Source organism: Caretta caretta, chromosome 1 (assembly GCF_965140235.1).
Source record: "Caretta caretta isolate rCarCar2 chromosome 1, rCarCar1.hap1, whole genome shotgun sequence".
In the NCBI taxonomy this organism is placed as follows: domain Eukaryota; kingdom Metazoa; phylum Chordata; order Testudines; family Cheloniidae; genus Caretta; species Caretta caretta.
In genome coordinates this window covers 328,896,872-328,910,423 of record NC_134206.1, presented here as the reverse complement: position 1 = coordinate 328,910,423, position 13,552 = coordinate 328,896,872, and positions in this window count along the sequence as shown.

Here is a 13,552-nt window from a genome sequence, read left to right as displayed (position 1 = left end):
TGTAGAAAAACATCCAAAATATTTAATAAATTTCAATTGGTATTCTATTGTTTAACAGAGCAATTAAAACTGCGATTAATTGTGATTCATTTTTTAATCACAATTATTATTTCTTAATTAATCGCGAGTTAACTGCAATTAATCGACAGCCCTGATCACTTTGAATTACCTGAAAGAGAAAGGTTGGATCTTTATTAATTGTTCACAAGAGAACTAGGTTTTAATTTGCATGGACTAATTGCAGTCTTTTCACCAAACTGAGGCTACACTTACACTGTCCCATCCTCCAGGCTGGCTGAATCTTTATTTCTTCATGTCTTTGTTTATGATGGAATAACACCTAAAAGGGGCTTGATTGGACCGACTAGGTGGACAATACCAACACTAGCTATATTCTGCCATCAGAAAAAGTTGGATTTAGAGGGGAAATATTGACCAAATGTTAGTCAACCTTAGCTGAAATGACTTTTCCTCTTCTCCATTTGCAGCTAAGCTGTTGTTTGGCTCCATGGATTTCTCTCACCTATGTCTGCACCAAAATTGCTGATCAAAATAAAATATCTACAATTCAAGAGCATTGTGTGAATTTTGGAGGATTTGAGTCATAAACCAGTGACTAGATTACAAATGGGACAAAGATAGATTTTCAACTGTAAAGGATCTTGCTCTGTTGTTGCTTCTGTTTCATTTTGCCTCGTATCAGAATTTCAAGAGAAAGAGTACCTCTAAGCATGAATAAGACACAAACTATATGAACTATATATACTATATATTTGGCATCATCATTTGAAAAATATTGCTTTTGTAATTACTTTACCAAACCACCATGTGTGAGTCTACTGAAAGGAAATCACTTACCCAGAACCTGGCTTAGCCCTGGTCTACACCAGGAGTTTAGGTCGAATTTAGCAGTGTTAAATCGATGTAAACCTGCACCCGTCCACACGATGAAGCCCTTTTTTTCGACTTAAAGGGCTCTTAAAATCAATTTCCTTAATCCACCTGTGACAAGTGGATTAGCGCTTAAATCGGCCTTGCCGGGTCAAATTTGGGATACTGTGGATGCAATTAGACGGTATTGGCCTCCGGGAGCTATCCCAGAGTGCTCTGTTGTGACCGCTCTGGACAGCACTCTCAACTCAGATGCACTGGCCAGGTAGACAGGAAAAGGCCCACAAACTTTTGAATTTCAATTTCCTGTTTGCATGGTCACCTGCAGCTTGCCACGCTGGCCAGAGCTCATCAGCAGAGGTGACCATGCAGAGCTCATCAGCAGAGGTGACCATGATGGAGTCCCAGAATCGCAAAAGAGCTCCAGCATGGACCGAATGGGAGGTACGGGATCTGATCGCTGTATGGGGAGAGGAATCCGTGCTATCAGAACTCTGTTCCAGTTTTCGAAATGCCAAAACATTTGTCAAAAATCTCCCAGGGCATGAAGGACAGAGGCCATAACAGGGACCCAAAGCAATGCCACGTGAAACTTAAAGAGCTGAGGCAAGCCTACCAGAAAACCAGAGAGGCAAACGGCTGCTCCGGGTCAGAGCCCCAAACATGCCACTTCTATGATGAGCTGCATGCCATTTTAGGGGGTTCAGCCACCACTACCCCAGCTGTGTTGTTTGACTCCTTCAATGAAGATGGAGGCAACACAGAAGCAGGTTTTGGGGACAAGGAAGATGATGATGATGAAGTTGTAGATAGCTCACAGCAAGCAAGCGGAGAAACCGGTTTTCCCGACAGCCAGGATCTGTTTCTCACCCTGGACCTGGAGACAGTCCCCCCCAAACCTACCCAAGGCTACCTCCCGGACCTGCCAGGCAGAGAAGGGACCTCTGGTGAGTGTACCTTTTAAAATACTATACATGGTTTAAAAGCAAGCATGTTTAATGATTAATTTGCCCTGGCATTTGCGGCTCTCCTGAATGTACTCCCAAAGCCTTTGCAAAAGGTTTCTGGGGAGGGCAGCCTTATTCCACCCACCATGGTAGGACACTTTACCATACCAGGCCAGTAGCACATACTTGGGAATCATTGTAGAACAAAGCATTGCAGCGTATGTTTGCTGGCATTCAAACAACATCCGTTCTTTATCTCTCTGTGTTATCCTCTGGAGAGTGATATCATTCATGGTCACCTGGTTGAAATAGGGTGCTTTTCTTAAGGGGACATTCAGAGGTGCCCGTTCCTGCTGGGCTGTTTGCCTGTGGCTGAACAGAAATGTTCCCTGCTGTTAGCCATGGGGTAGAGGGGGTGAGGGGCTAGCCACGTGGTGGGGGGAGGCAAAATGCGACCTTGGAACGAAAGCACAAATGCTGTTTATGTAATATTAACAGCAAGGTTTACTGTGAAAGAGTGTAGCCATTGTTCTAGAAAATGTGTCTTTTTAAATACCACTGCCTCTTTTTTTTTCTCCACCAGCTGCATGTGTTTCAAGGATCACAGGATCTTCTCCTTCCCAGAGGCTAGTGAAGATTAGAAGGCGAAAAAACGCACTCGTGATGAAATGTTCTCCGAGCTCATGCTGTCCTCCCACACTGACATAGCACAGACGAATGCATGGAGGCAGACAATGTCAGAGTGCAGGAAAGCACAATATGACCGGGCGGAGAGGTGGCGGGCTGAAGAGATTAAGTGGTGGGCTGAAGAGAGTAAGTGGCGGGCTGAAGAGAGGGCTGAAGTTCAAAGGTGGCGACAGCATGATGAGAGGAGGCAGGATTCAATGCGGAGGCTGCTGGAGGATCAAACCAATATGCTCCAGCGTATGGTTGAGCTGCAGGAAAGGCAGCAGGAGCACAGACCACCACTACAGCCCCTGTGTAACCAACCACCCTCCTCCCCAAGTTCCATAGCCTCCACACCCAGATGCCCAAGAACGCGGTGGGGGGGCCTCCGCCCACCCGGCCACTCCACCCCAGAGGATTGCCCAAGCAACAGAAGGCTGGCATTCAATAAGTTTTAAAGTTTTAAACTTTTAAAGTGCTGTGTGGCCTTGTCCTTCCCTCCTCCACCACCCCTCCTGGGCTACCTTGGTAGTTATCCCCCTATTTGTGTGATGAATGAATAAAGAATGCATGAATGTGAAGCAACAATGACTTTATTGCCTCTGCAAGCGGTGATCGAAGGGAGGAGGGGAGGGTGGTTAGCTTACAGGGAAGTAGAGTGAACCAAGGGGCGGTGGGTTTCATCAAGGAGAAACAAACAGAACTTTCACACCGTAGCCTGTCCAGTCATGAAACTGGTTTTCAAAGCTTCTCTGATGCGCACCGCGCCCTCCTGTGCTCTTCTAACTGCCCTGGTTTGTGGCTGTGTGAAACCAGCAGCCAGGCGATTTGCCTCAACCTCCCACCCCGCCATAAACGTCTCCCCCTTACTCTCACAGATATTGTGGAGTGCACAGCAAGCAGTAATAACAGTGGGAATATTGGTTTCGCTGAGGTCTAAACAAGTCAGTAAACTGCACCAGCGTGCCTTTAAACATCCAAATGCACATTCTACCACCATTCTGCACTTGGCATGGCATTAAGGGGTAGGCTGGGTCCCCAAGGATAATTATAGGCATTTCAACATCCCCAACAGTTATTTTCTGGTCTGGGAATAAAGTCCCTTCTTGCAGCTTTTGAAATAAACCAGAGTTCCTGAAGATGCAAGCGTCATGTACCTTTCCCGGCCATCGCACGCTGATGTTGGTGAAACATCCCTTGTGATCCACCAGTGCTTGCAGCACTATTGAAAAGTACCCCTTGCGGTTTATGTACTTGCCGGCTTGGTGCTCCGGTGCCAAGATAGGGGTATGGGTTCCGTCTATGGCCCCACCACAGTTAGGGAATCCCATTGCAGCAAAGCCATCCACTATGACCTGCACATTTCCCAGGGTCACTACCCTTGATATCAGCAGATCTTTGATTGCGTTGGCTACTTGCATCACAGCAGCCCCCACAGTAGATTTGCCCACTCCAAATTGATTCCCGACTGACCGGTAGCTGTCTGGCATTGCGAGCTTCCACAGGGATTGCCACTCGCTTCTCAACTGTGAGGGCTGCTCTCATCTTGGTATTCTTGCACCTCAGGGCAGGGGAAAGCAAGTCACAAAGTTCCATGAAAGTGCCCTTACGCATGCAAAGGTTTCGCAACCACTGGGAATCGTCCCAGACCTGCAACACTATGCGATCCCACGAGTCTGTGCTTGTTTCCCGAGGCCAGAACTGGTGTTCCACCGCATGAACCTGCCCCATTAGCAACATGATGCCCACATTGCCAGGGCCCCTGCTTTGACAGAAGTCTGTGTCCATGTCCTCATTACTTACGTCACCACGCTGACATCGCCTACTCACCCGGTATCGCTTTGCCAGGTTCTGGTGCTGCATATACTGCTGGATAATGCGCGTGGTGTTTAATGTGCTCCTAATTGCCAAAGTGATCTGAGCAGGCTCCATGCTTGCCATGGTATTGCGTCTGCACAGAAAAAAGGCGCGGAACGATTGTCTGCCGTTGCCCTGACGGAGGGAGGGGCGACTGATGACATGGCTTACAGGGTTGGTTTACAGGGAATTCAAATCAACAAAGGGGGTGGCTTTGCGAGAAACTGAATGGCCCCCTCAAGGGTAGAACTCAAAACCTCAAGGATAGAACTCAAAACTGGGTTTAGCAGGCTGTTGATTTCACAGAGGGAAGGAGGGAGGGAGGAGAAAATGAATACAAAACAAATCTGGTCTATTTCTTGTTTTGAGCCACTTCATCTATCTGGCAGCAGACTGTGCAGTACGACCGCTAGCCATCATCATTTCCTGGGTGCTCAGCAGTATGATGACTAACCATCATCTTCTGCTGGCTGGAGGTTAAAAAACAGCACACTGCCAGTAGGACTGAATCGCCATGAGACGAAACAAGGGAAATGACCTGGCTGAGTCACTCCCATGTTTGCCCAGGCGCCCGATTAAAAGAGCACACAGGACTACGTCGATGATGGCTACTAGTCATACTACACTGTCTGCTGCCAAAAGGCAATTAACTGCTGCTGTGTAGCAATGCAGTACCACGTCTGCCAGCACCCAGGAGACATACGGTGACGGTTAGCTGAGCGGGCTCCATGCTTGCTGTGGTATGGCATCTGCACAGGTAACTCAAGAAAAAAGGCGCAAAATGATTGTCTGCCCTTGCTTTCAAGGAGGGAGGGAGGGAACGGGGGCCTGACGATATGTACCCAGAACCACCCGCGACAATGTTTTAGCCCCATCAGGCACTGGGATTTCTACCCAGAATTCAAATGGGCAGCGGAGACTGCGAGAACTGTGGGATAGCCACCCACAGCGCAACGCTCTGGAAGTCGACGGTTGCCTCGGTACTGTGGACACACTCCGCCGACTACATGCACTTAGAGCATTTGTGTGGTGACACACACAATCAACTGTATAAAACTGCTTTCTACAAAACTGACTTCTATAAATTCGACCTAATTTCGTAGTGTAGACATACCCTTACAGTGCCTGATGGCATGCATGTCAGTGAAATAGGAGGCATGTGACACACATGCTTTAGCTGTAGTGTGTAGTGTAGTGTGTACTGTGCCATACTACAGGCTTGTATTGTTTTCATGGCACAGTTTAGGTGACTATAGCCAAAAGGCATGATTGGTAAATGCTGTTCATTTCACTGACATGAATTCCTCAATCTCTACTGCAGAATGCTGCAATGCATAACAAATTGAATTGTTCGGTTATAGGTATAGCCTGTATAATTCAGTGTTTGGCAGCCTCCTAAGTATCCGATGTTGGAAATATTGAAAGGGCAATAGACTACACTGAGGACAAAATATGAGCAATCTTCTTTTAGCCCTAGAGAACAGAGAACAATGGGCTTCCCCTAGTGGCAGACTGGCATAGGCAACCTACCTCCACTTTTCAGGTATTTGTGATAACATTTCTGCCTAGGATAACCCAGATTATCAGAGAGGACACTGGTGTTTCTTTGTAAACAGGTGCCTTTCAAAAATGCTGTTCTTAGTTACTAAGGCAATCAGTGTGTTCTTAGTTTAAACTATTACTTAGGAAGCTTATTATATAGAACAAGGCACCTTGAATTAACAAAAACCAAAACACCAAACGTAGGCCCAGACTGGGAGTTTATTGACTCAGACCATGTGAGTATTTGAAATGCTGATCTGCAGCCACTTGTCATCGGTAACTTGTAGCCAGAAGCACAGAGCCTGGTTCTCAGTTACTTTGGTCCTATCCTTGAGTCAGGAAGTGGGGGACGGGGACGGGGCAAGGGTAGCTTTCAGCTACCATTGTGTTCCCTATAGTCAGGGGCTGTGCAGGGACCTGCATAGTCCTTAGCGTAAATTAGAGCAGCCTTTTGGCTACTCTAATTTATGTACTACTTTCCATGGTTCCAGAGAATGTCCTGCCATGTCCAGCCATGTCCTGAGCTGCCCCTATCCCAGATGCTGGCAGCAGGGCTGGCATATACCACCCTTATACCAGTTGTACACTAGAAAAGGAGGTTGTCTGCCCAGGAGATATTCCCCAGAGGCCATTTCTGCCCACTTTAAGGTCCCTTTACATAGCCAGAGCAGCATAAAATGGCCCTAGTGTATTATAGTAAGGCCCATAGAGTGGGATCTTCATTTGTGAAGTGCATAATCCTGTGGAAAAATTCTCCTCCCTTTATATTATGCACAGAACTGCTGAAAAATTTATCTTAAGCAAATTTTCTTTCATGTGGCATCTGACCTTAGGATTTGAGCTAAAACCCCTTGTGATTCTGTTGCTGTTACATAGTCACACTAATACTGTGTTTAACATCATTCCTGTTTTTGTGAGTTTCTGAAAGAATATAAAAGACAAGTCCCAAGGCATTTTTGTCAATATGCAGTTGACAAAGTTTTTAATCTATACGTATAAAAGCAGCAAAGCATCTAAACTGCAATATAAAGCAAAACACAAGCCATCACATTTGAGGACAAACCCTTAAACTTCTCAATCTATAAAAAAGCAGATAAATTTTCCCTTGGGTTGATAAACTGCTTACTGAGACTAATAGGAAACCCTGTCTCCTAGTCAGCTTGATCTGGTCCCTCAGCCTATTTTCTACAGACGTCTCAGTTTTATACCTATATCTCCGTACAATAATCCTGCAATTAAGGGGGGGTGGATGCAGAGAAAGAAAGAGTCCATGCACATGGGGTTTTTTTTTAAATCCTGATTTTTGATAACAATAAGCAAAGAATTAACCTCTTGTTTGAGGTATAACTGAAGTAATTTGTTGGAAAAACCAGAGCAATTTACCAATGAGACTAATATTAATGCAATAACCTCACGTTTCTAATTTACTACAGCAATAAAAATAGTTATAGGGTAAATGAAAATCAAATAGGGAAGTGTAGGATAAATTTAGGTAGCAGGCAACTCACTGCATTAATTGTTAATGTAACCTAGATGGAGCTACTATAAGGTGGGTGCATAACTGGTTGGAAAACCGTTCCCAGAGAGTAGTTATCAGCTAAGTTCCCTGTAAATTACACAGCCGCGAAACCACCTATTAAATGCCGCGCAGGGGAGCCCATCCCTTCTCCAACCCAGCCCTGGATCTGCCACAGTTGGGGGAGGGGCACCTCTCCCCCCCACCCCCAGCCCAGGTGCTGCTGCAGGAAGAGAGAGCTGGAGGGAGTCCTCTCTCCCCACCGTAACCCTGGGGCAGCCTGCACCACAAACCCCTCATCCCCAGCCCCACCCTAGAGCCCGCACCCTCAGCTGGAGCCCTCATCCCCCCGCCCCAACCCTCTGTCCCTGCCCTGAGATCCCTCCCACACTCCCTCAGCCCACCCACCACATGAATTTTGTTATGTGCAAGAATATGAAGGTGATGTGTCATCACCACCATATTGGTGCACATAACAAAATTCATTCTGCACATGGGTGGGAAAAATTAGAGTGATCACTGGTTATCAGTGATTCACAGTCATGCTGGAAGGGCATAACGAGTGGGGTCCCACAGGGATCAGTTCTGGGTCTGGTTCTGTTCAATATCTTCATCACTTATTTAGATAATGGCACAGAGAGTACACTTATAAAGTTTGCGGACGATACCAACCTGGGAGGGGTTGCAAGTGCTCTGAAAGATAGGATTAAAATTTAAAATAATCTGGACAAACTGGAGAAATGGTCTGAAGTAAATAGGATGAAATTCAATAAGGACAAGTGCAAAGTACTCCGCTTAGGAAGGAACAATCAGTTGCACACATACAAAATGGAAAATGACTGCCTAGGAAAGAATACTGCAGAAAGGGATCTGGGGGTCATAGTGAACCATAAGCTAAATAAGAGTCAACAGTGTAACACTGTTGCAAAAAACCCAAACATCATTCTGGGATGTATTAGCAGGAGTATTATAAGCAAGACGCGAGAAGTAATTCTTCTACTCTACTCCATGCTGATTAAGCCTCAACTGGAATATTGTAGCCAGTTGTGGGTGCCACATTTCAGGAAAGATGTGGATAAATTGGAGAAAGTCTAAAGAAGAGCAACAAAAGTGATTAAAGGTCTAGAAAACATTACCTATGAGGGAAGATTGAAAAAACTGGGTTTGTTTAGTTTGGAAAAGAGAAGACTGAGAGGGGACATGATAACAGTTTTCAAGTACATGAAAGGTTGTTACAAGGAGGAGGGAGAAAAATGTTCTTTTTAACCTCTGAGGATAGGACGAGAAGCAATGGGCTTAAATTGCAGCAAGGGCGGTTTAGGTTGGACAGTAGGAAAAAATTCCTAACTCTCAGGGTGGCTAAGCACAGGAATAAATTGCCTAGGGAGGTTGTCGAATCTCCTTTATTGGAGATTTTTAAGAGCAGGTTGGACAAACACCTGTCAGGGATGGTCTAGATAATACTTAGTTCTGCCCTGAGTGCAGGGGACTGGACTAGATGACCTCTCAAGGTCCCTTCCAGTCCTATGATTATATGGAATTTCCTATTAAATTCTTTTGTAACTGTACTGTATAAGTAACTATTGTATAACTAATAATTTCAGTAATATGTTAAAATATAGGACTCTTAAACCCTTAGGAGTAGTCCTATTCACTTCAGTTATGAGAAAAGTTCTGTATGTGATTAACTGTTTGCAGGTGTAGGGCCTAAAAGGGAAGTTAAAGGGGAAATATTTTGGGTTTTTGTTTTTAATTGTTAGCACACACCAACTAAGAAACAACCTTCTCCCATTAAATCCTGTATGTCCTACATCTGGCAAGATGTGTGTGTGTGTGTGTGTGTGTGTGCGTGTGCATATGATACACAATTATTAGACAACACCACTTGCTTAAAATATTGGGCTGAGGGAGATTGAAAATATATCACATCAGCTTTCTCGGAAACGACTGAAAGTAAGCAGTATTGAAGCTAACAGATGTGGAAAAGGTTATGTAATATCACTTTGACTAGGACAAGCCTCTTTGAAAGAGAAATTGTTCAAATATCTGGATTTCAGAAAGATAGAATGAGGCAGGTGCTTTTTAAATGAAAAGTATATACTAGAAAGGAAAGAAAAACAACCAAGAAATCTCAGCAAGTGACTGTTCTAGTAAAACAGAAAAATTTAATTCGATCAATGCAAAATTGAAAAACAGGTTGGTAAACTTTTACACAGCAGCAATGACCCAAGGATTATTTTCACCTTGCTGCCTTGAGTTGATGCTTTTATTAAGTTTTCAAACTGTAATTCTGGAGGCAAATCAAATGCAAGTATTTTCAAACATATTTTAAGGCATTATAGACGTTGCAGCAACAATGAAAAAGCCAGATCTTTTGCTTCCTGTAAAAGGGACTAGATTTCTTATGTACTCTGAAGAATTTCATTCCTGATTTGAGCCCAGAAGATCTTGCTGTTACATCAGTGGTAAACTCTATTTTGTTTTGAGATATGTCCAGCCTGCTAGGGTTGCCAGGTGTCCGGTTTTCGACCAGAACACTGGTAGAAAAGAGACCCTGGCGGCTCCAGTCAGCAATCCTGACTGGGCCATTAAAAGTCCAGTTGCGGCATAGGCTTCGACTTCTGCTGGCGCCGGAGGGTGCTCGACCCCCCTCTGTCCCCAGCCTCGCCCCGACTCTGCCCCTGCCCCACCCGAATTCCAACCCCTTCCCCAAAGTCCCCGCCCCAACTCCAGCCCCTCCCTGCCCCTATTCCAACCCCTTCCCCAAATCCCTGCCCCGGCTCTGCCTCTTCCCTGCCTCCTCCCCTGAGTGTGCCCTGGAGCACCCACAGAGTCAGTGCCTATGAGTTGCGGTGCAGTGGGGCTGGCAGGCTCCCCTGCCCAGCTCTGCGCAGCTCCCGGAAATGGCGACATGTCCAGCTCCTAGAGGGAAGGGAGGTCACGGGGGCTCCGCGCACTGCCCTGAGTGCAAGCTCTGCAGCTCCCATTGGCCAGGAACTGCGGCCAATGGGAGCTGCAGGAGCAGCACCTGTGGGTTGGGGCAGCACGCGGAGCCTCCCTGGCTGCGTCTCCGCCTAGAAGCCAGACATGCTGCCACTTCCAGGAGCCACCTGAGGTGCCACCCCTTCCCGCACCCAAATTTCCTCCTGGAGCCCCCACCCCCTCCTGCCCCCCAACCCCTTGCCCCAGCCCAGCCCCTCCCACAACCTGAACCCTTCATTTCTGGCCCCACCCTGGAGCCCACACCTCCAGCCCAGAACCCATACCCCACCTACACCCCAACCCACTGCCCCAGTCCAGAGCCCACTCCCACATTCCAAACCCCTCAGCCCCAGCCTAGAGCCCTCTCCTGCACCCCAACCCCTTCATCCCTGGACCCACCCCAGAGCCTGCACCCCCAGCTGGAGCCCTCACCCCTTCCTGCACCCCAACCCCCCTGCCCCAGCCCAGTGAAAATGAGCTAGTGAGTGAGGATGGGGAAAAGCGAGTGATGGAGGGATGGAGTTAGCAGGGGGCAGGGCCTCAGAGAAGGGCTGGGGCAGGGCCTCAGGGAAGGGGCGTGGCAAGGGTGTTCAGTTTTCTGCAATTAGAAAGTTGGCAACCCTACAGCCTGCATGGACGCACTGGACATGAGGTTCATGTGAAACCCTTGGTGCTCAAATCCACTATGTACATCCAGTTAATCTAGAGACTCCCCAAAATGGGAACGTTTTCTAGAGGAACTGAGTTAGATGCTGTCTGACAAGGTGATGAAGTTCAAGACTTTTACAGCTGCAAGAGATTTTAGCATCTCACCACAGGTACCTGGGTCAAGAATTAGAGAGCTGTCTCTAGCCCACAAGAGACAGAGCACTTTGTACTAAAGTGGTTATTGGCAAGAGTACTTTGTACTAAAAGTGGTTATTGGCAAATTGGATTCTGGGTGACTTTCTGTTTGATTGCTTTGAAATATAAAATCTAAGATGTTGAAATCTAAGAGCTTGAAGATACTGAAAGGGGAAGGGAAATACTGTGCTCTGTTTCTGTGGATCATTTTGAACCAGAAATCTGCAATAGGATAAAGACCTGCTTTTTTCTATAGGAGTAAAAAATGGAGGCACAGAGTGCTCCTGTGGCGTTAAGGGGCAGAAACAACAAGAAAGGCTGCTACACAATCCTTTGCAAGACTCGGGGACTTGTTCCATTGTTCCCAACAGCAACAGGAAGAAAACATTTTCCCTCAACAAATTCTCATAAACATAGGTGGTGGGTATAATAGGCCTGGGGAGGCTAAGCCTTCCCTGTGGTGCAGCCACCTACCCACCGCCTTTCAGAGAGCAGACGCCTGGGCTGTGGTGACCCCACCTGCATTCCCATCCCTGCTCTCCCCCTTCCCCCCCAGGCTCCTACTGCCTGCCTCTGGCTGAATCCCTCCTCTCCTCCACCCTCTCTGCTGTGAGGCCCCCCCACTGCATCCCTTCTCTCCTCCACCCCCCTTCCCCTGCGAGGCCCCCACCACCCACTGCATCCTTTCTCTCCACCTCCTCCCCCACAAGGCCCCACCATTCACCGTGTCCCTCCTCTTGGTAAGCAGCAGGCAGGAATTAGGGGTACCTGGAGGCAGCAAATGCTCCCCCACAAGTTTTTGTACTTGTTCAAATCGGGCGGGGAGAGCGTTCGGCTCGGAGGAGGGGCAGAGAGTGCGAATGGCAAGGGCCGTGGGGGAAGGGGTGTGTGGAGGAAAGGTGCGACTCGACCAGCGGTAAGGGCCTCCCGGAGGAGGGGTGGAGGAGAGGAGGGACTCGACCAGCAGTGGGCGGCGGGCCTAGGGGAGGGAGTGGAGCAGGGTTGGAGCATGGGAGGGTTCTCAAGTGAGGAGGCCGAGAGGGGGTGGGGCCTCATGGCAGAGCCATGACCTGGGTGATGGGGGAGCTTCCAGTGCATGGGCCAGCCTACTCAAATGTGGGAGGCACATGCTGCCCATGCTCACAGAGCTTTACTGGGAAGGAATAGGGCACTGCCACAGGAAGGAAGTGAAGAGCATAGCCTTTTAAAATGATTTCTAGAACTCAGCGGTCCAAAGTAATGACACATTCTGCTGGACAGAAAAATATTCATTGATTTTTAAGACAAGAAGGGATCATTCTGATCATCCAGTCTGACCTCTGTATAACATAAGCCACAGAACCTCACCCAGGAATTTCTGCATCAAGCCCATAACATCTGTTTAAACTGTAGCATACCATTTGGAAAGCTCTCCAATCTTAATTTAAAGATTGCAAATGTTGGCAAACCCACCACATTCCTAGGACGCTTGCACCAATGTTTAATTACCATCACTATTAAATTTCCACTTTTGTGGCTCAGCCTTCCAGCCAGGTCACAGAGTGAATTTTGGTCAATTAGCCTGTAAGCTGCTTAACCCTTTCTGGCCATGCATCACACTTTGTATAAGTTTTGTTGCAATTATTTAACAGTGGTAGCAACAATGATTTGCATGGTCATATTTTAATCAGATAACATCACAGGGGTGCAGGTGCAGCAAAGCTGTGGGGCCTCCAGCAGGGGGTCACGAAGACTTGGTACACCCCATCACACCCATCTTGGCACTTTAGACCATGATCAAGTCACCTAAAACCTTCTCTTGGATAAATTAGATAGATTGTGTTTCTTAAGTTTCTCAATATAAGGCATTTTTCCGACACCTTGAATCATTTTTGTAGCTCTTTGCTAAACTCTTTCCAATTTGTCAACATCCTTTATGAAGTGTGGACACCAGTACTGGACTCAGTATTCCAATAATGGCCTCATAATGCCATATACATAAGCATCTTCCCTGTCCTATTTGATGTTCGTCTACTTATACAGTCTAGGATTGCATCTGCCATCTTACCTACAGCATGACACTATAAGCTCATGTTCAGTCGGGTATCTGCCATGATCCACAAGTCCTTTTTACTGTCACTTCATTCAGGATACAGTCTCCCATCTTATGTGACCTACATATTTTATTCTTAGATAATAGATGTATGTATGTCCTTGCATTTGGCTGTATTAAAATGCAGTTTTCAAGTGTGCCTACCTTTCCCATCCCCATCATCATTTACCAATTCACCAATTTTTTTGTTATCTGAAAATTGTACATATTTTTTTC